The sequence below is a fragment of the Takifugu flavidus genome, chromosome 10 (genome assembly GCF_003711565.1).
Source record: "Takifugu flavidus isolate HTHZ2018 chromosome 10, ASM371156v2, whole genome shotgun sequence".
Lineage (NCBI taxonomy): Eukaryota > Metazoa > Chordata > Actinopteri > Tetraodontiformes > Tetraodontidae > Takifugu > Takifugu flavidus.
The window spans coordinates 7,774,382-7,798,797 of record NC_079529.1 but is presented as its reverse complement, the minus strand read 5'-3'; the positions used below and the strand labels follow the sequence as shown (position 1 = coordinate 7,798,797).

The window sequence follows — 24,416 nt, the reverse complement described above, 5'->3', positions numbered from 1 at the left end:
CCCCTCCATCCCTCCCCCTCTGCCGGTGCGACTTGTCTATTCCCTCCTGTCTACCGCGCACATCTGGTGACAACAAGGTCGTCCAGCGAGGCAACTTTCTCCCTCCCCCCCCTTCTTCTTCTAATTCCTTCCCTTCCTCATCCCCCAGAACTCGTGTCCAAAAGCCCGTTATTATCTGGTATTAATAGATGCAGCCCCAGGAAGACAAAAATCAGCTATTGATAATTGCAAGGAGCTCTACGGCAGCTACTGTATCGATCGGCGTGTCCTCCACTCCCCTGGTGCCGGGAGATAAGGAGACACACTCTTTAGAGCAATATAATTTCTTTTGACCTATCTGCTTGCTACAGACTTATGATGAATAGCCGGAGTGGCCGAAGTCCTTTATCACCAAAGTTGCCCCCTTGATATAATATTGATTCTTTATAACTAGCTCGGCGCACAAAAATCAAACTGTCCACTTGGCCATCATCATCATCAATATCATCACAAAGGCGGAGGAATGAAGATCAGCGCGTCTCCGAGAGCCTTTACAATCTCCTCCTGTAGGCCCGAGCTTTATTCTTCTGATGATGAAAAGAGAGGGGAAACGAGGCGAGGTGCCAGTTGAAGACGAGCTGCCATTTAATCCGGTGCGGAGGACGGAGGCGCGCACGGTGGGAGGGGGGCGCGAGTGTCCAGGAGGATGAGGATGGTCAAACAATTCGCCAAATTAAAAAAAAAAGAGAAAGATATCAAGTTTTTAAACTAGGGTTTTCTGATATTCTTACATTGGCGACTCTGTAATATTTGTCAACCACATTTAAAATGTCCGCATGTTGTTGCGGGAATGATCCAAGTGAAATATTCATTTAGTTATGACAGGAGTCCCGCAGAAGTCCCATAGCGGCTGTTACAGCATGGCCACTTTGACCGTTTCCTCAGGAGAGAGCGCTGCTCCTGTGTTTGTGTGTGTGCGTGCGTGTGGATTTAGTGATGTAGGGAGGGGGGGCGTAATCAACCAAACGACCTTTTTTAAACACATTTCACCATTTCGGGATCTGTGTCGGAAGGTAAGAAAAGGGACTTTTTGGGCTTCCCCACACCGCACTGCCTCGTAAGAAGTCATCTCTCCTTCTCTTTTCCTCCCTCCCTCACTCTGCAGTCCTCCACCGGGCTGCCTGCCTGTGCGCTGCGGATTCCGTGGAAGAGAGGCCGGCCTGTGCGGGGAAGAGAGGCGCTGAAAGGTAACTGATTCGCTGTTTTCGCGTCGCTCTAAAATAGAATAAAAAAAGAATAGAAAATTGCGTGAAATGGTACGATTTAATACGAGTTTATGCACGCGCGTTGGCCACCGAGTTACACGCGCTGTCTGCGCCAGTCCGCTCTGCGTCCAATCAGGCGTCTTTGCGCGCCGCAACTGGTGCAAGACGCGTTCAGACGCGCACACCGCAGGCTACAGTAGAAGCCTGTGGCAGCCTATGCTATACTGCTGCCACCTCTTTGTCCACCAATCAGAGAGCAGCTGTTCATCTCTGTTCTCTGATCATTATAACCGTCCGTGTTGTTATTTTATTAACACTGCTTTACAGATTGTTGTTGGTTATTCCGGCATTAGTTCTGTCCAATCACGCGTTTTGAGCTACACTCCATTTCCCAATGTCCAAACCATTGTAGATTTTTGGAATTCTTAATCTGTGCCGATAATTACTAGGTTGTTACATATTATCTGGTTTTATTTTTTTTTATTTTTAACAAGGGGGATTATGCTACTACATATGTACGTGCTGAGGACAACAGGAAATGTACACATTTGAGTTCATCATTTGAGGAGCACATATGTTTTTAAAACATTTGATTATAAATGCATGCTGATTTTGCTTTGACAAAATAAGTATATTATCTGGCTTCAAACACAGTTTGGGGATGGATTTTGTTAGTGTTCAGAGAGAACCTTTCCAAGTGTGTGTTTTCCTTGATGCCAAGTGAAATAGATGTCAGACGGTCAGTATTGACAAAGTTAGCGGTTGGTTAACGGTTCACTTTTCTAACCCTGCAGAGCAAATGTTGCACTGTTATTAGGGACGTATAGGTGTGTGAATTCGTGTGAGGAAGCATGACTTTTAATCATCATTTCACTCGTCACCTGCTTGTCATGAATCATCAGCGCGCAAAAGTGACCAGTTGCTGGTAGATGAGCGAGATTTGATCTGACCACTTCAATCACCAATAACTGAAATGCACTGGATTTAGGAATTTCCTCTTGTACTGTAATTTATTTAATGGCTGGGGTGCTGGTGCTCCAGAGGAGATGATAAAATGCTCAACGCTGCCGCCGATGGACTATATGTCAGATTTTAAGGTGAAGGACAGCCGTGGAAAACTCCCTACAATACCAGGCTGAAGAAACTCTCAGTTTTGAAGCAACACAAGCGTGAGGACATCACTAGGTTCATATTAACTTTCTGATAATCACCTCAGCCTTGACAGAAAAACTCAAGGGTATGCACCTCTAGTGCATTGGTCATACCTGGATCTAAGGCCATTACCAAGAACAATGAGCAGAAAGGGTCTAAAGTTGCACCATTGACACTTAATCTTATAGGGATTCCCTGTCAGGTCTGACCTTGGGGAGATATTAGTGGCCTTAAAAGTGACTATGTTGATGTCTGCTCTCATAAGGGGGTCTTCAGGGCAGTTTTACCTCTTCTCAGTTGCTATGGCAGCTGTAAGTCCTTGCAAGGAGGTCCCAACATGTTGTCTGAAAGCAGCCAGTCCAGTCAGTTCATTGATATGTGTGTCGCGCCGTTCAATAGAGGCCTTTGAATTTTTAAACAGCATCAGTTACTTCATCCTGCCATTGTTTTGGAATCTTGCTTAATCCTGGTCAGTGCACATGTACCCTGTCATTCTGACAGTGTGTTGCACATCTGTGCGTGCATGTCCAGAAAAACAGGGTACAGAAAGTTAGCACCCTATTGGAATTCATAGTTTCATATGTTATGGATTTCCCAAATTGTGTGTGTACACACATTCTGGTAATCATCTTGCTGTGAGGACACAAACTTGCTTACACAGTCACATCACAGGGTCCTCTCGTGAAATAGGGACCAAAATTAAGGTCCCCACTAGGAAAACATTTAAAGGAAAGGAGGAGCCACTCTGAGCATGCCTGTGTGGTTTGTGTGTTGGCAATATCACATGATTTCTGGTCAGTGTGTGTATGTTTGTGTGTGCTTGACATCATCCAGAAAGGGGATTAAAAACAGTCATGAGAAGGAAGCTCGCTCCTCACAAGGTTCTGCTGATATGAAAGCCACCACATCTGTGGCAACTGAGGTCACATTTCTGCTCTTCTGGCTTTTAAGTCGGTTCTTTCTTTGAGAGTGTGATTTAAACTTACTGTTTCCACTGTAAAGGCACCACAATACATAAAGACTACAAAAGGCCTCTGATCTTTAAGAACAGAGGTCAAAATGGAGCAGAATTTTACCCTTTTTCCAATTATTGGTAACACTTTTACACTTTTGAGCTGCAATGAATGTGTGCCTGCTATGATGAATGTGAAGTGGCTGTTTGCATGTAGAGGCTTTAAAGTTCCTGCACCTGAAGCTGTTTGGAAATTGGTCAAATGTAATGTGTTCACATGGAGCAGAGAAAATATATTTCTTTGAGTCACTGTTTTACAGTACTGATAGAGTCATCCAGCCTCTTCCCCCTCGTGTCTCCACGGAGAAATATTTGCGTAGCGAACACTTCCCCTGCACACTCTCCATGCTCATCTCTCTTTGTCCCCGCGCTAACTTATTCATGGTAACCCGCTAATGAGCTCCGTGGCCTTTTGTAGCGACCGACAGCATGTGTAAACATTTAGAATCACCCCCTCCCACCCGATCACATGGAGATCCACCGAATTAAAAGGCAAAGAGCGAGATGGAATTGTGGAGCAACCAAACATCTGATCAACTACAAGGTTACCTGTGCAGCGTTGTGTGTTTTACTGTGTTAGCGCCCTGTCTTGCTGCGAGTCCGCCGTGTCTTTTGGAGGACTGCCAGCCACTGGAGGAAGAGCACCTATTTTGTGGAGGGGTAATTGCTACACAGTAGCCTCTGATTGCCAGGATCTTTCACTGGGAGCAGCCGTGGCTCCCTTTCCACTTGCGCCGACAGCCTGATTACAAATCATCTTATTGATTTGATGAGTGCAAGTTGTTTGCTAATAACTGTTCTCATACCATCTGTTAATCTTTGTTGTGATTAAAGAGGTAATCCCTACAGCCATTATTCCCCGTGACACGAACGGGTGGAGGGGATCATTCTCTTACACAAGCCCCTCACAGGCCACACTGAGGATATCGGTGATCTCCGAACACAATTGAGAAATCTGCTTCTCCATCCATGCACCCAGCACCATACACAGGGAAGAAAAATAAGAATTACACCCTCGGCTGAAAATCCATTACCCGTATAATCACACAAAATGATTTTTCTTAAATATGATAATAAATCACAGGCTCGATCAATAGCCTCACACCAAGTGCAACGCGCTGATAAGGTATCAATCAATATTTAGTATTTAGATTTTAATTAATACCTGAGTGGGCCCCGGGGCCTGTTCACACAGAGAAATATAATCTGTGATAAAAGAAAAGATGCAGATAAAAGTGAAAACCTCTTAAAATTCCACAGTTGTTCCCCATATCTGTCATTGTTTAGTCAATTGCTTAGTTCTGATTAAGGACCCTTCAAAATCAACCTTAATGTGTGTGTGTGTGTGTGTGTGGAGAGGGGAGGTGCAGACGTGTGTGTTTACATGGCAACGTTCTCATCGATCATGCTTTGAAAGGATGAGCTGAGCTTCAGGAGCACCTGCTGCAAACCCTGCATATAGAAGATCGCAGGGTGACATCACACGTCGCATTACAAGCGAGGAATCTACCTCACAAAGCTCGCATTGATCTCAGGGAGCCTTTTGGGATGCAGGCGGGATTTCAAAAATGATTCAGGGTTAGTTGACACCCGAGCCACAATTTAGTGTGCTTAATCCTAAATGTAGTAATCCTAATCTTCATGCTCCAGCATGGTGACATCTTTCTTCTGCTAATAGCGTGTGTGTGTGTGTGTGTGTGTTGGGGGAGGAATCAACTGTAGCTGATTCTCTGCACCATAAAGACATGCAATTAAGTGAGTGTTGTTTACTCTGACAGAAACACTCAACCAAATAGTTTCAGAGTGAAGCGTTCAAGTCATCACTGCTCGAAATATGCACGCAGTGCTCCCTCTGTAATCTTTCCTTAAGGTTTTACGTGTAAACCACCGGTCTGCCAACTGTTTTCCAATTGGATTGACTCTTGTGGTATTTGAAATCGGAATCCTTTTTGGTATATAAAGAGATTAAAATAGATAAATATAGAATGAGAGGCAGGAGTCTGAGCGTCAGGATCAGCATGGCTAACACGAGGCTAATAAGACACAATCCTTCTTCCAACTTGTTATTTGATCCGTAATCAGGTGACTTGTCCTTTTCCAGGTCTGATCTTAATTTGTACGTTTAATTTTAAGACTTTAAAATAATTACACACAGCTGGACCACCTTATCGGTGATTGAAAGATCAGCAACTGATGGACAACACACAGCACCCCATCTCCTTTTTTTGTGTGCATTTCAGGAAACCTTGTTCTGAACCCTGGCTTAAGCACTTCCTACATCAGTATCATGTTGCATCGTGCAGTATTTGCAAAGGCCTGTGCAGGCTACTGGTGGCGGGCCTCTGATCCCTGCGAATCAAGCTGTGATGTGTTAACAGGACATGTGCATGTCGCCCGGGGCTACAGCGGGATTTACTGTAAGTGTCCCCGGGCTGTTGTCTCACCTGGGTCAACAGGATAAGGCTACAGGAAATACTGGCACAGTTGGCCAGCGGTGTTGTCTTTGAGCTGATTCCTGGCACGCGCTCATCCAACGTCACACTCATAGTGACGACACAGCAGAGGTCAGTTTAAGCCGCTTGAATGTCGGTGTATACGTTGCTTTAGCCTGACCTGTAAACTGTCCATGAGCTAGCTTCAATTTGAAACAACAATGTGACTCAAAATAAATCCCTAAACCAGTAACTTAAGTTTAAAATAATTGCGGGTCACTCATAGAACCTTTTCCTCCTCTCAGTCTAGCTCAGCCATCAAATAACAGTTAGCAATGTTGAGCTGGCATATCAGATTAGCTCTGTGGTAAATCTGACACACCGTGAGGCTGGTCGGGATTGGCCAATCTTTACTAATCCCTATTAACTGGTCGGTGGACTGGCTGCCAAAAGGGGCACAATGCAGGTCTGGCTTGGAGTGTGTGTGTGTGTGTGTGTGTGTGTGTGTTTAGCAGAGTGAGTCAGCTGTTGCTGGCATTACTGTAATTCAAACGCTGAACTGAAGGCATGTGTTACTTTTGTATGTTATTAAATGGAAACATTCACTTTGAGACTTTTATTGTAGCATTTTCTATGTCCAGTATCTCTCAACTGCTCAATTATTGTGGAATTTGTAATTGTTAAACAAAACAAAAAAAAAAGAGAGAGGACAGCATTATTTTGTCTTCATGGGTAGAAGAACAGGGCAGCAAGGCACCACTTTCTATGACAACCTGATTTATTGTTTTAATTTTGGTAAACACTAGCAGTAGCAATACTGTACCTCTGTTTAAGAACTGCTAATAATTGCCTGAACTATCAATTTGCCTCCATTATTTATAGGCCCACTGAAACTGCTCTAATTAAAATGCTGAAAAATGACTTTGGGGTAGTTTTAACTTTTACCACTTTTTGTGTGTTTTGGAGTACTTGGATGAACATTTAATTCACTGAGCATTAATAGCAACACAACACTTCAATAAATGTGTACACTGCAACAACAAGACTTGAAATAAAATGTATTATTACTTTTTAATTAGATTTTGACTTTACAACCACATTTTGTAAATAACTAAGAAGTTAACTGGTCAAATGTGTTAGAAAAACTGGCACTGAGTAATACATTAATAATAATAAGTGAGTAATACATTAATATTATTAATAAAATCATTCCTGACTCGCTGTGGACATCAAAAATTGTTTTTAACTTATTTGTTAATTAGTAAAAACTAAACAAACTTGTTACTTGACTTATGTGAACGAATGAAACTGCCAATATGACCATTTTCTACTTACAGATTTTGTATTTAATAGTATTTTTCTTCGCCCTGGTGTTTCAGAGCCTGTACTTGATGCAGTTTTCTTCAAGTTCAGACATTTTAATTCCCAAACATCTAGTATGTGAGGAATTGTGCACCCACATGACCGGATTCTACACAGTGAAGAGGATCTTTCTTACCTAAACAAAGCTGCATTATACACTCACAGCAGTCAGAATCATGTCTTAAGAATAACTTCTAATGTGATTTACAATCTACAATCAGCTCCTATCTATATAAGAACATGGATGTCTTCTAAACTTCCACAAATTCTCCTTCGAAGCTTTTCCACTTATTGATATTGACCTTTTACACTGAGGTCAAGTTGATAATGAAAAGGAGACAGAAAATGGCTGAATCCAAATTCAATTTATTGAGTTGCTGTCCGTGTTTTTCAACTTTTTCAACATTTTAACCCTTGAAACTCAGCAGTGGCTTGAAACCACAACAACCCGGCAGTGTTCACTGAGCATCTTTCCTGACTTGATATCCGTAAAGTTAGTGGGCAAAATACACTTTAGTCAAAATACACAATTTTTCCCCCCTTCAATGTTAAAGGATTTCTCAATATTAAGTTGTCTTACTTTTTTTTCTGAATAAACAGATTTGTAATGAAACACCACTTTTTTATGTTGAAAAATGTATTCCCACCGTTTATTTACATTTATAACTCGATGTGTTAAAGTTTACGATCTCAAAAGGCCTTTTTACGGTTTAATTTACTCCTACTTGTATAAACAAAAGCTTTATATAAAACCTATACAGCATGAGATTTAAAAACTAAAATAATCCGTGCTAAAAAAAGTGTAGCATGATGAAACAGAAATATAGCAAAAAGTATGATTAATATTATAGCTTAAGTTCTTCTTAATTACTTGAATAAATCAGTGTAGATTTATGGAAAACAAACAGTGCAAACATTGTGTAGCTTTAGAGTATTGTTTTGTGTTATATATGTAATATTTATTACATTGATGATGAATTTTGCCAAAATTTTACTTTGATTCAAAGACACCTATGCAGCAATGTATCATGAAACCTCTGAGACTGAATGCTAATGGAAAGATTTAATTGTAGAAGCTGAAGGAGAGAATGAAGATGGTGGTCGGAGTTTGATGGACAGCCGTGGAGACAGGCTTGTTAGTTTACCAAGGCCGTGGGCCAAGTCGACTGGAAAATTTTGATCGCTTTAATTTACTATATCCAGCATGGCTCCTCTCTGTGTCCAGCGCTTTTATCAAGACCCGCGAGCCCGTATTGATTTTTTTATTTTCTGCTCAGGATAAGAAGACAGAGAGTTAGGGAGCTCTGGTGAAGGGAGAACTTTCCTCAGATTGCTGCTATTCTCCAGCTTATTGCATCCTGTCGTTTGTGGTTTCAGATGATGTCCAGTACGCCACGGCTGCTCCAGCCAATAAACAAGGTGACTAACAATGGGCGAGGGCCCGCAATGAAGGGGGGAGACAGGCTTACCAGCACACCAAACAGATAGATAGAAAAACAGGCAGAGGGTGGAGGAGGGGGGTTGACCTCATGTTGACAAGTTTGTGCTGTACTGGGATGGTCTTTCCTCTTTTATTTTGTTATTTTTGTGTAAAAAGTGAAATTATGAGGGAGACTAGCCTGAATTTATGTCATGTGTTGTTTCCACGCAAAAACTCCATTTTGACGAGTGTGGTCCTGTCACACAATTTGCTTTCCCAAGCTGACATTTCCATAGTTATTCATGGGACCGAAGGCGAGAATCCCTTTTTGTTTTAATATCATTGTGACTGCTTCACGTGTCTCCCTGAGCAAAATTAATTATCACTTTTGCCCAAAAGAAATGCAATTAAAAAGTCATTTTTTTCCCCCTCAAAGTGAAATGGCACAGTGGGTTCGTCCCAAATTCATTGCTTTTCCTTTTTTCCTGATAATGCTCACAGACGGGTCTATGAAATCTTTTTTTTTAAATTTTGGGGTCTTTGCGTCTCCGTGTGCGTGTGTGTGTGTTGGACACAGGGGTGAGTGGGAGAGATTACTGACAGTCTGATAAATGACATCTCTTGAACCACGATTAAACGGTCCTTTTATTCTCCACATTTTTCTGACATGCTCTCTTACACTGAAGGTGCAAAAGTGCAAATGTAAGCTTATATAAAGATGCGGCAAATTCAAAAGAAGTGTGTGTGTGTGTGTTTGATTATCACTTTCAAAGATTCAATTTATTCAATTGCAAACATTAAATTCTTTCAGCATCCTTTGAAATTAACCAATGATTGAACAAATTGTTTTCCAATCCTAACAAATGTGATTATTATTTACAACTGCGTGTAACTTTTTGTGCTTCCCGTCATTCTTCCACATTAGGTCCGGTTTGAAAGTATTTGCTCTTCCTTTAGATCATGTTGTTACATCATATAAAGCTGACCTCACGTCCTGTCATCTTTAAAAGTCTCCGGCAGTGTTTGTGTATGTGTGTGTTTATGTGTGTGTTTGTGAAACGAGAACTGAACTGCAGAGTGGAAAACTGTGTTTTAGTTCTGACCTGTGTTGTGGCTGCTGTAGCACTTTCACTTCCTACTGTCTGGACTCAGACAGACAGCCGCATGATCCAAGTTTAGAAGAGACACACACAAACACACACTTCAGTGTCCTCAACAATTGGTGTCCTCCCCGTTTCCATGAATCCTTTTAGCCGATTGCAGAGCTTGAACGTTTACTTCAATACTCACGTACTTCAATTACCAATTTGTTGGTCCAAATTTTAAAAAAACAACAACAAAAAAACTGTTAATTACTACAATCGTTGCTAGGGAAGCTAGATATATTTACAGTCATTTTGCCATTTGTGTTGTTTGCTTCAAAAAAAGTCAAATTAACACAAAGTTTAAAAAAAATATTTTTTACACAAGTGGCTGCAGGAAAAATCAAAAGAAATTTCTTCGTCTTTAACCAACACCTCACTGGAAAGGAAATGGTCAGCCTGGTTCGGTGCCAAAGCCAGGCTCCTGAGTCATCTTACTTCATGTATTTCCAGTCAACACTTCCCAGAAGACCAGCTGAATCATACAGCGGATAAATAATTCCCCGAGTGCAGAGAATCTAAAATGTTAGACAATGAAACATCACAAATGTGTTCCGTTTTAAACCACAAAGGTCCTTTTTAACCTCAGACAGTTAATAACTTTGCAGATGATATCTTGTCATGTGAGCCATCGATTCCTGTCATCGTTAATGAGGACAATTCTCTCATATCTGCAAGGAGTCGCCGGCCGGTGTGTTAAATACATGTTTGCTTCGCTGCGGGATCAATAAAATGCTGTGAGCCAGCACGTGAACGCCGCGGTCATCGATGCACATTATGAAACATATGAAGGAGGAAGCTGCCCACCAGATTAAGAAGCCCTCGTAGATCAATGAAGAGCATGAGCATTAGCAGAGAGCTGCTGCCGGCCTTCCCCGGACACCCCGGGTTATTTTTGCTCCCAGGTTGAACACTGATGCACATGGACGTGCCTCCGCCTCAGCTGGGACAATTAGATTTGCCTGTTGGTGTTACAATTCAATATCTGTCATTGAAAGGTTTCTTTCACTCCTGTGGCCAAAAGGTCTCTTAGTTTGGACAGCAAAAAAATTGTGTTTCTGAGATTTTAATTGTGGTAGCATGTTTTTCAAACCAGCTTATAGGACAACATGTGTCCGAGAACCTGTGACCTCGAAGTTAAACTACCAAACATACGGCATGCCTTGTATTTCAAGACAAAAAGGGGACATTTTCACACTTCTCATTCTTATCCCTGAGCTTCTTTTCCTATTTCCTGTTTTCAAAATGTTCCCACATATGGTCTAGACCACATCAACCCATCTGACCCACAAACGTCCTGAGATCTGTAACCGAATGCAGAGTTTCGAGGGACAGGGGCGACGTGCTGCCGTCCCTTGAAGTGGCCAGATGAAGGACAGACAGAGGAGGGGGAGGGGGGTTAAGGGTGGAAGGGAAAACTTAGTCCAAGGTCAAGAAAGCTAATTTGTTTCCTGCATCCCCCTGCTGTCCCATCAGAGGAAGACCACACACTACCCAGACGAGAGGGGGTTTTAATGTGGTCGGAGCCCATAGTGTGAGGCTGGACTCAGCCGCTCCTTTAGGCCACGGACCACGTAAGAAATGCACATCTGTACAGTTGTGCTATGAGTCGAACACAGTGGAACGATGTATTGGTTTATGCACTAAAGGGTTTAGGCTTTTTCCCTCAGTAGAGACTCACAGCACAGAGAATTTAGAAATCCATTTTAAAAATGACTGAAAAAGAAATTTTAAAAATGATCACTGAAAAGATATGTTCAGGAAATCTAATTACAATCGCTAACAAACGACTGTGTGAATAGTCCTGGCTGATCTAACTGGAGAGATTTTCTGTATTCTAATTACCAATCTTTTAGGGACACCATTCCAGTACTTAAAATAACTACATCCCTTTTTCCTTCTTTGCAAGAAAAAAAATTGTGTTTATTGTAGCAATACAAACAAATACACATATTTGCCACCTTGGGGACACACGTGCTGGTTTGTGGAAGCTGTAAATCAGTGGTGAATCACCGTGAAGCTGCTCTCTATACAGCCTCGAGTGCAGAAAAAGAGACTTTGAATGAATGAGGCTCATCTCTAACAAAGGTCACATCCCTGATTTAATGTGGGTGTGTATAAATGTTAGCATCATAAATAATATTTTCCTCAGCTTCATGGATGCAGCTGATTGTCACTCCCCTAAACTAAAAACAAATCTGCAGAGTTTACAGATGTATATGTAGATTAATGGACTCAGAAGTTACCAAAGAGATCAGGCTCTTTTTTTTGTTTTTAATTAGCACCTGTGAGCTGTTTCCCATTAACACCGTGCACATTAAAAATCCCTGTGCTTTTTCTAATTAAGTAAAGTGGAAACAGATTAGATGGCTTCTTTGAACAAAGGTCAGTGGTTGCACTTTGTCTCGTTCCTCTGTTTGTTTGTTCGGCCACGCCAGGATAGACCGTCCTCGTCTTCCCACAATGCATCTTCACAGGACGACCCTCTTTTAAAGTGGTCTTAATTCTTCCCTTTTTATTTCTTTTGTCGTCCATAGATAAAAACATACCCCTCGCTGCCAGCCTCTCTGCCTTTGTTGTTTTTCTCAGATTATTTTGCAGGTGGGATCAGAAAAACGTGAAGTGATCGAGATTATTTTTGCCACAATTAGAAGAAACACATCAGACCTGAAGCGAGGCCGGCGAAAGATGGACCTCATTGGTGACGTCTGTGGACAGGGCTTGATACGGTTGTCAAGGAGGAAGAATCTGGCAGCTCATCTTTTTTTTTTAACCTTCCTTTGGAAGCTGATTGATCATTCTTTCATATCCATTAGTCTACTGTTGCAGCAGTGGATTTTGTCAGTCAGATTATCCTGCAGAAACAAACGTTTCCTGCTGTTTTGTTCACATAATTGAGTTGAGGTGCAACACAGAAAGCCAGAATATGTTGTTTTAATGAGCTGCTTTCAACTAAAATGCGTTTAAAACAAAACTGCGCTTTGTTAATTCCACGTTATCATGTGAATGTGATAACGTGGAATTAACAAAGTGCGGAGGTTCAGCAGTAGACAAATGGACCCAGGTGTATCATGCAGGTGAGACACATGAGGCAATCAGACACAAGGCACCAACCTGAGGAGGTTGGGTCCTCAATACAAATACCCTCAGCTGCTGTGTTTGCCGATATTTTGCCAATTTTAAAAGTGTCCACTCTGAATGAAAGTGTCAGATTGAAACAGAAACAAACCTTGTTGTGCATATTTTTAGAATTCTTCTCAAATCTGGGCAAAATAGAAGATCCACTCTTCTAAAAACCCTAAAATTAGGAAAAGAAAGTGAAAAAGAGGAAAAACATTGTACAGATTCTACTCCAGCTGCAAACTTGCAACCTTTTTATTTCCTGGTTTGGGCGATTCATCTCAGTGGGTAACTCGTTAGAGCAACACTCCGGTGATATTATCGTCACAAACGCATTCTTTCGGCCTCCACAACAGTTCCGAGATGAAGGAAAGAAAAGAAGCTGACGAAGAGTCAGACAGGAAGCAGAGAATGACAGAATTTAATAAAGTTCAACAAGGCAGAAAGGATTGCACAAGCAGTGAAAAGCAACTCGGCTTTACAACTTCTGCCGACTTAAACACTTTTACACCCCCCCCCCCCACTCTCCCCTTTATCAGCGTCTGCATTCATCTGCTGACAGCCCAATAGCCGGACACAGAAGGAGACGCTCGTTCCACGTTTTTATTTGAATGTTGACCGAGGACGGCCACCATCTGTGCAAACGTGCCGTGCCGCTCCGGCATCTCCCCGCCGTAAATATCGGGCCCGGGCTTCAACTCCCAGATAATTCACAGCTTCCAAAGTGATTGCGTCTGTTTTCCTTCGCGGTTATAAATGTTCTTTTTGGTTGAGATAAGCGGGAGCGCTGTGTCATCTCCAGCGGCGGCAGTGATTTCAGCCCGCCATCATCTCACACCCCGGTGTCCCATTTACGGTGGCATCTGCTGCTTTTGTCTTTCTTATTTCTAGTCATAAAGGAAACCTCTTCAGACGTTTGAGAAACCCAGCCTACACTTATCTCAGGCTCAGACACACAAGGAGAGTGGTGCAAATGGGCCGGATGACATTGTTTCCGTGATATGGATGAACACAAAAGTTTGATTTGAATGTTGTCATGTCAATAAGCCGTCCCTCGCGCAGATAACAATAAGTTAATGATCCAGCGGCAGTAATACATTTATGAATAGAGAAGTGTCTTCTTCCACTCAGCGGGGGTTCCCATTAAAACCGAGCATGAACAAAATAATTGTGATTTGCAGATAAAATCCACTTTGGAATGGGATTCCGACTGAGGGATTGTTGAAAGAGCTGTAATTTTCCACTAAAACGTGACACACACTCACTCACGGGAGACGCGCTAATCAGCCGGAGCGTGCGTGCCTGCGTGGGTGTGCGTGTGTGTGTGAGAAGACGGAGAGGAAAAATCTGTTATCTGGATCAAATTTCTGTGGTATAGATGCAAAATCAAAGCCAGTTATTCATACCCGTCTTATTCAAGTCAAAAGTGAGTTGGTGGTGCTATATGCTTGTGTGACCTGGGGTTAAGGTGCAAAAAATGATGGTGTCAACGGTTCAATAAGCATCTACTTTTTAAAAATCGAATGTGGCACCCATGGCATCATATTCCGCATCATCTGACCTCGACTTGCTTGTTTATTCCGTTGCTGCTTGGGAAACTCGTGCGTGTCGTCCCCATACCTGCATGGGTTTCCTCTGCACGCTCCAGCTTCCTCCCACAGACCAAAAACATGCGCATGAGGTTGACGGAGAATCTAAATTGCCCCTCGATATGAGCGTGGGAGTGAGTTGTCGGTGTGCCCCGAGATGGAAACATAACTGTTTGCATTTTCTCCCCTTAGTTTTCACAAAATAAGGTTAGCGCAGGGATTCGAACTTGTTAAGTGATACCTTTCATTGATGCCAATTTAGTCAAACGTGTAATCCACTAAGTAAAGCGCTGTCCTCCGAGCGCGGACATGGCCGTTCCTTTGGTGCTCTTGGCCTGCTAATAAAACGTCTAGACACCAACCAACATGAATTTCCCAGAAGAATTAGTGTCATCAGTGTGAGAGCCCTGCCTCGCACTCCAGGGTGCAGTTTGAAATACTGTCTTTTAAATCAATGCTTACCTCTCCACTTTGTGGCTTCCTGTCAAGACCTTTTGTCCAGGAAAAAACAACGCTAACTCCTTGGCTACAAAGGAGAGGAATCAAACTTTTTAAACTCCTGTCTGTCGCCCTACTTTTACTTGTCATGAACAGCATATTTGCACATAAACTCAGGTTCATGCCCGAGCTGAGGTTAAGATGTTTTGTCAGTATCATCACTTACATGCACGCATGACTGTGGCGAGTAATTGCTAGAGGGAAACGGCTCTGCCTCATAAATGGAAAAAGACTCGACGTGGGCACTGGCTCCCAAAAGACTGAGAGAGCATTAACTGCACGTAGCAGCAAAGACATGTAAAATTTCCTTTTTTTAGAAAAACAAAACAAAACTTTTTCTTATTCCTTCTCTTTCAGAGGTAAGAGCTGGCACTATGGAGGGACATGCAGACAAAATGTGTCCATCAATCACGCCGGTCAGGGATACCACGGCAGCGTTATTGACACAGTAAATCAAAGAAGGTACACTTCAGAGGTGTCCACGCCAAACTTCTGATCACTGTTCTGCTCTCCTGCATTGGGTGAGTTTATTTTTCCCTGTTTTTTATGTCTATACTTCTCATTTGCCTCTGAGGGCTGTAATTCTTCCCAGAATTCTATTTTATTTACATCTAAAGATGCACGATCTGCTAGGTTTACTATCTTTATATTTCCTCTTTTTCAACTGCTGGTGTCGGGCATAAACATCTAGATTCACTGGGTGTATGTAGGTGTTTTCTTATCGCATTTCTTTGGCCATAAATTTCTTTTATAAGCAAAAAAAAACGACTTTTCTTTTTAATCTGTACTTAAACTGATTTTAATGCAGGAAGACTTGAAAAAAATCTAGTGAAAATATTTTCTAATTACCTGTCTACTTAATATTTGCGGGGGTTTTTTGTTATTTAATTCACAGCAGAATAAAGCTTTTCAGCCTTTTTGAGCTTTCCTTTTAATATGAGAAAGGAATGGGTTTGACTCTTTATGTAGCTCTCAATGTCAAACCCAGCACTAATTTGCTCTGGTCTGTTCTGAAACGCTTCAAAAGTAAAACAAAATAAACAAAAAAGATGGGTGACTTTCTGTCATCATCAACGCAGATGATGGATAGAAAAGGTGGAATAATTCAATGATTTCACTATTGTGGAGTTTTAGTCTGGAAAACTTTACTGTGAAGATAAGCGACACATCGGTGAGGGAAAATCATGCCCCTGTGTCGGCGTCTGGATCCTCTAAATGGCAGGGCAAACTGCCCCGGTTACCATGGATATGAGAGCGTTGGAGAGCACATTAATCACAAGGATTTAGGTTTTTCTTTCTCTTTTATTTTTACCCTCAAATAAGAGACAGAATCCCCAAGACGCCCTTTTATGAAGCTGATTTATGATGTTCAATATCTGTGTGTAGATCAGGGAAGCCTCTGAATCACAGGAGAGCAGCAGGAAGTCTGCAAGAAAGCTGCTTTTGTTGTGGGAAATAGTTTGCGTTGGATAAGAAGAATAAATTAATGTCAATCACGTGTGTCATCTCCCAACTTTTTTTTTTTTTTCTGCAATGCCCTTTTTTTTTTTGTGAGTCCTGTGCCGAGTGGACGTTGGTGTATCGGAAGCAGCTCCGGAGGCTCAGGTTTCGCAGCTTAATGGAGATTAAATGTCATGGAAACATTCTGGCATCAAACTGTGTATTAATTTGCCACAATGTGCACTCAACCAGCCTCTTCTTAATGGTTCAATCTGGACCCAGGCGCTGGTTCTCAATGCAGTCACACCAAAACCTTAATGTCTTCCCTCTGACAGCCGATGGAAAGATCGCATACACGAGCGTCACCCTCGCCATTGTCTCCTTTCAGCTGCGTTTTCTTCTTATTCTATGTCTTCATCTTCGGTCAGGGGCAGCAGATTGATGATGGCGTGACGGACTGACAATGCATTCTGGGAAAAGCCAAAAACATGGTCATAAATTCAGGCCGATTCAGCTTTACAATGGCTAACTGTCTGGCCGTCAGAGGGGTCGGAGCCTGTTGCTGCAGAGCCACGGCGAGCGCCGGCTAGGGTTCAACCATTAAGCTCAGGAGGGGAGAAAGAATGTCAAAGCACTGAATAGCAAGGATAAAGAATTCTGGAAAATTTAATAAAGTTTTACAAAAGGGTAAAACCTGCTTCAGTGAGTAAAAATTCCCCCGTGTCTTTTAGACAGTGAAACACTTCTGATTCTTTTCAAAAGGATTCATCAAATCAGAGCAGCGGCCGTTTCAAATAAAAGACAGAAACAAATAAGCACTCCAACTTTCTTATTGACCTTGCAGAACCAGCTGTGCTCTGAATGGAGTCGGCATTTATGCCGGAGAAAGATGACAACAGGGTGATGGTTTTAGTCTAATGCAAAAGGTTACACAGCGAGGAATAGACATGGCAATGCACAACATAGGCCACCCCTCGCACCAGTGCCCAAAACCTCTGCTTTTCAAGGTTGAATCCACAAATTATAAGAAAAAACTGACTAAAAGCTCCATTTATGTGCGAAAGTTTCAACCAAAGACACAAATTTATTTACTTTTTGCTTCTACTGCGAATGCGAAAAGGCTGTAATAGGCATGCCAAGCCATGATTTGGTGATATAAATTTTGTACAACAAATGCACATTTGTTGATGGAAATTTGATATTTGATAAATATATGGACGTCAGTACGACACAGTCGTCCCTGTGCGATACACAATGCGATGCGCGACTTCAGCGCCCTCACTGAAAACTCCGAGTTACCTGTTGATGTGGCAACAATGGTTGTTTCTGAGAAAACTTTCACTCTGAAGGCATTCGACACAGTAAAATAAAGATGTTCGGAAGAATTTGGTTATGGCATTGTCTTTTCCGATTAAATGCGAGTCTTTAACAACTGAGTTATGTGTCTGAGTTAGACATATTTGAGTTGATAGTCAAAGCAGAGTAATACCAGCTACACCAGTTTGGTCTGAAAATGCTGCCAAACGGAATACTGTATATTCCATTTATATTTGAAATCATTTAAAATCTATATTTTACATTGTAAGCGTGTCCTCCAGCTTTGCTTACATTGACAGCTATCAGACAAAGCTGAGTCAATATATTTTTAAAAAAAGGCAAGAAACCAGAAGACATTATTTGTTTACGTGTGTGTGTGTGTGTGTGTGTGTGTGTGTGTGGGCTTTGGGTAAACAAACTCTTTAAAATACACGTAGTCGTGTAAAAGCAATAAATTCCATGCTGATAGCTAACCCACATTTTCCCCCTCATGAACAAACGGGCACATTCACTGAGTGGAAAATATTTGACTCCTGCGTTTGATCACCACAGAGAGACACTTCAGCTCAGCAAAGGGTGCAACGCCCCACCACCACCAACGGCATCCACCGCCCGTCCCGTCCCTGCTATCGAGGACCATGCCGCCCGTCCTTTACCCAGTGGCGGCGGAGATTCTCCAATTTTTAGGTTAATTAATCAGAAATGATTTCTTTTCTCATTAGCCATGCGGTCGGTTTTTGCACTCTGCAAAAATCGATGTTTTACAGATGTTTCCCCGGGTTTTGTTTTGTGAGACGGCGCTGATTTTTATTGGGTATGGATTTAAGAGGGTGCTGAGGGATTGCGAGTTAACTCAGCCACATGCAATCACCCAGGCGGCAGCCGAAGATACAATAAAGGTGCATTCCTTGAAGTTGGGGGCTCGTGAGAAACCAAAACTCACCCCTTCAAACTTCATTTCAACACCATGTTGAACGTAATCTGCGTATCTCCATTTTTTTCACCTATACTGAGCCAATCTTTGCGGAACCCAGGGGGGGTTACGCCACACACACTCTCTGGGAACCAGTCTTTAATCATGTAACAGCTTCTGGTTCCAGTTCCTGTTGGTTGTAAACAAATGTAATGTTGCATTTCCTGCAGTCTAGACATAACAGCAAACCTGGCACAACCAGCGAGGAGAGCCATTATGGTTGCTAAGGAGTGGTTGGCATGAGTAGGCCACAAAGTGGTGTATAGGAGACACATCTGAGGTCCTGGGGAGCCTTGATTTTACTTTATTTTATTAGTAAGATTTTATATTTAAGATGGTTTAGGCAATTCAAAATTCAAATTCAAACTTTCACAATAACCCTTTGGGCCTTTAAACTGGGCAGTAATGACTGATGGTGACAGCCTGTGGATGCACGTGAACGCCTGTTTGTTCTCGTGCACACTGGTCCCTACCCTCCGTTCCACTCAACTACACAGGAAAAAGAAGATGAGGCGAAGAAGCAGAGGAGCCCAAACAGAAATTATTATTGATTTAATCACATAATCAGCCGCAAACACTTCAGGCCAAGATGGCAAATCCATAATAGCCTTCCCACATAACCAGCCTTACAAATTTACCATCAAAGTCCACTGCGCACACATCGCAAACACCGGGAGGAGGTCACCTTCAGTCGCTGGCAAAATATTGACGTTCCTAATGCTTCTATATGTTTTTGAGTTAAGCGTTATCAATCAACGATAAGGGCTCGATGTCTCTGAAACATAACTCCTTTGGCAGCGGGATTACAGCATCGCTTTTCTTCTCATAATCTCAGCATATCTTTGTGGACAAAGGGGAAAGGATGGCAAAATCAATGCAGACGGATGCAGCCCCTTCCTTCCCTCGCTGTTCCAGACTCTCTCGCTGGAGAAGTGCTGCTCGTCCTTCTTCAGGGGAGCTTATTTTAAGGTCTCCTAGATCACTAAGAAACTACACTGTGTATAGATAGACAATAATAACTGATTTTCAACTCTTAATGAACTGATTATTATGAATTGCAGTGACAAAACATCTCCAAAGTGCATCTGCAAGATTATCTGAAGCCGTCTGGCATGTTTCTTATGTTTGCCAACACTCATTTTTGTGTAGCTGTTTCTCCAAATAACCACTGTTTTCATGCTCAAATTTGGTTTATCGTCTCGCAATAATTGGCTTCCAGCACACAAAGAAGCTGTGAGAACTGTAGCCATCATCATTATTAGAAGTAAACGGGGAATTATGAGCACACGTGACCTTAATGTGTCTCTGTTGTTAATGCCTCCATGGAGCAAGGGAATGAACAGCATCGTTTGAAGAGTAAACACTGACAAATCTTATTACGGGAACATCAAATATTTGTCAAAATCTCAGGCACACAAGTAACAGTGATTTGTCTAATTTTGCGTGGCAGATCGCTGAATTGAATTTGGGTTTTTAACTCCTTAACATCCATCTCTCCAGCAATCCATCCATCCGCTCGCCTATCCCTGTCCATCCAGCCCAGGGCTATGGAAGCCTAATTGTTTACCAAAGGGTTGCGGCTCATTTGCTCCTGGAGATTGGGCCTAATTAACACTAACTTGTCTGAACACTGAGGAGCGCTGTCCACTCCACTTTAATCTAATCTGTACTCTTTCAAAAAAATAATGAGATCATTTACACCTCATTAACGAGCGATGTAATGTCTGGGAATTAATCATAATGATTGCTTATCATTTCACTTTGCAATATTATCTCCTCTAATGAAACTGTTCACACAACTGCCAAGAGGGCCTTAATTGGCCGTGTGAAATCACAGAGCAAGCAGCAGCTTGCTGGGATGTGTGCGAAGTTCTAATTTGCATGGGGTGTGTGTGTGTGTGTGTGTGTGTGTGTGTGTGTGTGGAGGTTGTAACACACATGTGAGCATGCAGACACAATCAAGAACATCATTTATTAGTTTGTTTTACACTTTAAATTGAAACTAAATGGGTGGCTCCAGACAGGCTGCTGCCTCCGGATTCATGCCAGTAGTGGATGTCATTACTGGAGTTACATGGCGTCCAGACTGATCCCAGCTTTGTGCCACCAGCATGACACCGAAACGTGAGGAATGTCCATCCAATATTCCAGTTTTTCTGCGTTGCAGCCTCCAGCAGCTCACTGTATATCCACTCAGCTGGTTATCCCCTTCACTCCCACCTCCTGGAGGAACACGGAACAATGCTAATAGCAGTTAAAATGTACCATCCCTCCCCAGTGCACAGACCACCGAGAGAAGGTCATGCTTGAGCGGAGGGAGGAGAGGAGAGTGCTGAGGCCGCTCTGTAGGCTGCTCTCCAGGCTTAGGAGGGCTTAGGCATGAATGTCATTTACTCTTGCTCCCTGGTCAGATTGGCTAGCTGCTAATTGTGTGAACTCTGTGAGCTGAGCTTGTGTAGCTGAGGAGAAAAGGCTCGCACCAAATTGAAATCTGAGCAGCGTGTCTGAGAGTCGGAGTGACTTCCACTCCATCATGGATGCAGTTCTAAGACACAGTCATAATTCCTCCCAGGCTAATTTCATCACCCAGAGAAACATTATTTTGACTCTTTGCTCATCCTCTGCCATTTTACTCCATTTCACTGTTCATTGGATCATTCTCAGCTGCAGCTAAGACCATGAGAGGCAAGTTTAAGTATCAAACTAAACCCCCAAGGCCATAAACATATCCTTCAAAGTCAGAAGGGAACTTTCTGAAAAGAAAAGCTGTAGTACTTCAGTTGTGACTGTCACTGAAATTGGAATCCTGGAGGAAAAATTGAAGTGGTATTGAAATCTATAAAGTGACCTCTGTGTAATAATGCTACCTTACACCCTACAGAGTGCTGCCCTGCATTATGATGCTGCAAAGGTGGCTGCAGCAGCACTGTTAATCTCCTGAATCAGAGTACATGAGTGTGAAATTGAGACAGAAGCATGTTATTTCTAAAGTGAAGTGGGCATGCACACTAATCTGCTGTAAAGAATATCTATATTCAGGGGTTATTTCTTAAAGATAGTGTGTGTGTGTGTGTGTGTGTGTGTGTGTGTGTGTGTGTGTGTGTGTGCGTGTGCGTGCATGTGAGAATGTGTGCTGTTCATCTGCCATCGATCTCCCGCATTTCCACTCATCTCCTCTACTGTTCCTTGTTGTAAAGCTGTCAGATCCTCTCTGGCTTATTAAAGGAGTCAAACGCCCGCGCTGCCATAACCGTGCACTGATATGATTTATTCCCTCCCTGAGGACCTGTGTAATGAACAGAGATGTATGCTCGGCAGCCCTTTACACGTAACCTCTGTGTGCTGCGAGGACGGCTGCGCTGTAATATGATAAGTGCCTTGTCGATAGCTTGTATGATATGCTAATCAGGCTAAAACACGGCACCTCGGGCCCCCCTCCCTTGTTTGTTTATGAAGGTCTGACCTGAGGGAGAGCAATAATCTGCTTTTCTCTGAACCCTCTAACCCCGAGAGCCGAGGGAACCGCCAATCACACATCTGAGGCCTATAATTCCCCCACCTTCTCTCCCTCCACCACACCTCCACAACCTGAGCCGAAATGGCAGATTTATGAAAGAAGCGGTGCGTGCATGTTTTCCCGTCCACACTTGTCCGGGGCACGCAGCGAGCACTCGCATCATTCAACAAATTATTAATTCTGAGGTAAACGATGTGTCTGTGAGCTGTTCTCGACTCGGCGAACGCAACACAATGAGCTGATGTATTACAAACTTTGCATCTGGTCCCTAAAAGGCATGACATCCATCAGTGGCACACACACACACACACACACACACACACACACACGCACACACACGAGTACAGCAGCTGAACGTAATAACATAAAGGTAAGGTTAAACACTACCATAGACATTCCCTGTTTTGTCACTTTGCCAACTCGTCACTTCACACTTTGGGTTGTTTCATCTGAAGAAACGGTATCAACATTTGATGACTGAAATGTTATATATAAAACTACAGATTTCTTAATAATGTTCAATCACAGAAGTTTATGTAGATTTAAACACACATTTTGGTGTGTTTTTGAGCATCAAATCATTCATTAGGCTAGAACTTCAAATTCTGTCGGCACTGCCAGTTTCATGTTGGATCCTTCAGAAGAAAACATATTCAGTTAATTTTAGAATGTTTTTAGCCATGTTAAGGTGGATGGTTCATGAATTTCATTTTTAAAAATGGCTTTTGTGTCAATATCCACAAATGGAAAAACTGATACAAATTTCAGCATTTTTCTCTTTAAAAAGGTCCTGTAATCCCTCCAGGGACTGCATATCATTCCAGTCAGTGAGTGCCATTCCAGATCTTTGAAACTCAGATTTGCTATAGTGGGGGTGCACCGTCCTGCAGTCATCGTCACAACAAACCAGGTCATATTCCCCTTTTAACATTAACTGTATTCATATCCAAATGAAGAGGAACACGAGTTCAAAGGCAGGTCAGCATCTCTTTCTTACCGTTGACTTTGAGCGTCCGTGTGCAGATATAGATTAGCCCGTCAGGAGCGCAGCTCTTCAGCCACTGCAAACACGCGGCTGTGCAAATATTTTCAGCATGGATACGAGCTTTACGATTCTGACCGTGCATCTCAACAGTGTTTCTATAGATGCAACCACAAGTGATTAGTTAGTTGAAAAAAAGAACCTGTAATATGTTATTTTTTTACAGTCTGTGGAGCATTAAAACCGGTGCGTCTCTTGGCCAGTTGTAAATCAGAGCTTGGGCCTTCTGTGAGCATCTGCGAGCAAGGAAACAAAGGTTTGTTTGTGAGCCTCAATCACTCTTGCTCATGAAAGCAGACACTTTCTAAAAAAAAAAAAAAAAAAACTCTTTTTTTTTCCAGGGAAACACTCTAAACCAACATCCTGGGTATAAATTTGCAAAATGCAATACAGGCCTGATTGTGTGTGGAGTGGATGTGGGGTGCATACGAATAGACCCTGAACTCCTCGCACTCCTCCTTCACACAGTACTTCTCGCGCCCTCCTCCCCCCCGAACTGTGTTTTTTTTTCTCACGCAGACACGTGAGAACTGTAAAAGATGAGTTTCCTGGTCATTGAAACCATTCAGACCTTATAATGAGAGCATTTGAAACACTCTCTAACTTTCTGGTATCATTTTTTTTTAAAATATATTTTTAATTAAAAACCTTTAATAATAAAATTAAGTTGCAGGTAAAGTTAATAAAGAAAGAGAGTAAAGGTTTGCAGGAATTTGAGTGCACTCTCGGAGGCATTTGCAGGACAGGAGCATAAAGTTACACATGGAACCAAATCTACAGTATCTGGAAGAAGAATCTGAATGATAATGATGGGAACCGGGGAAGCCTTGGCACTGACACCAGGTCAGCTCAGAGCCCCCTCGCAGCCCAGAGCACCAGGTGTTCCTCCAATTCATGATACTGGTATTCATAGACTGGCCCGACTGGAGTATTAAAACTCCCAATTTGCAACTGAATGCTGATATAATCCTGGAAATATATGTCTCCATTAAAAAAGTAGCCCATTTAGAGGAACAAGGCAGTCTTTGTGTGGGGCTTTATGTATATTTATCAAGGCGGTAAAAGGGATCCAGGGGTGGGGGTTAAGGAGTTGAGGGGGGGAGTCGCGGGGCAGACTTTCCAACTGTTTACATGTTAATTTCAAACTTAACAGCCC

The 24,416-nt window shown here is 42.4% G+C and overlaps 1 long non-coding RNA gene across 1 annotated transcript in view; it reads left to right on the top strand.

Annotated features, from left to right (window-relative positions):
• Positions 1-595: 595 nt before the first annotated feature.
• Positions 596-24,416, top strand: part of LOC130532317 (uncharacterized) — a 38,089-nt gene continuing 14,268 nt past the window's right edge. The window contains exons 1-3 of the long non-coding RNA XR_008952311.1: positions 596-1,052; positions 1,145-1,226; positions 15,329-15,492. This is a non-coding gene — a long non-coding RNA (uncharacterized LOC130532317). The remainder of the gene's footprint in view (positions 1,053-1,144; positions 1,227-15,328; positions 15,493-24,416) is intronic.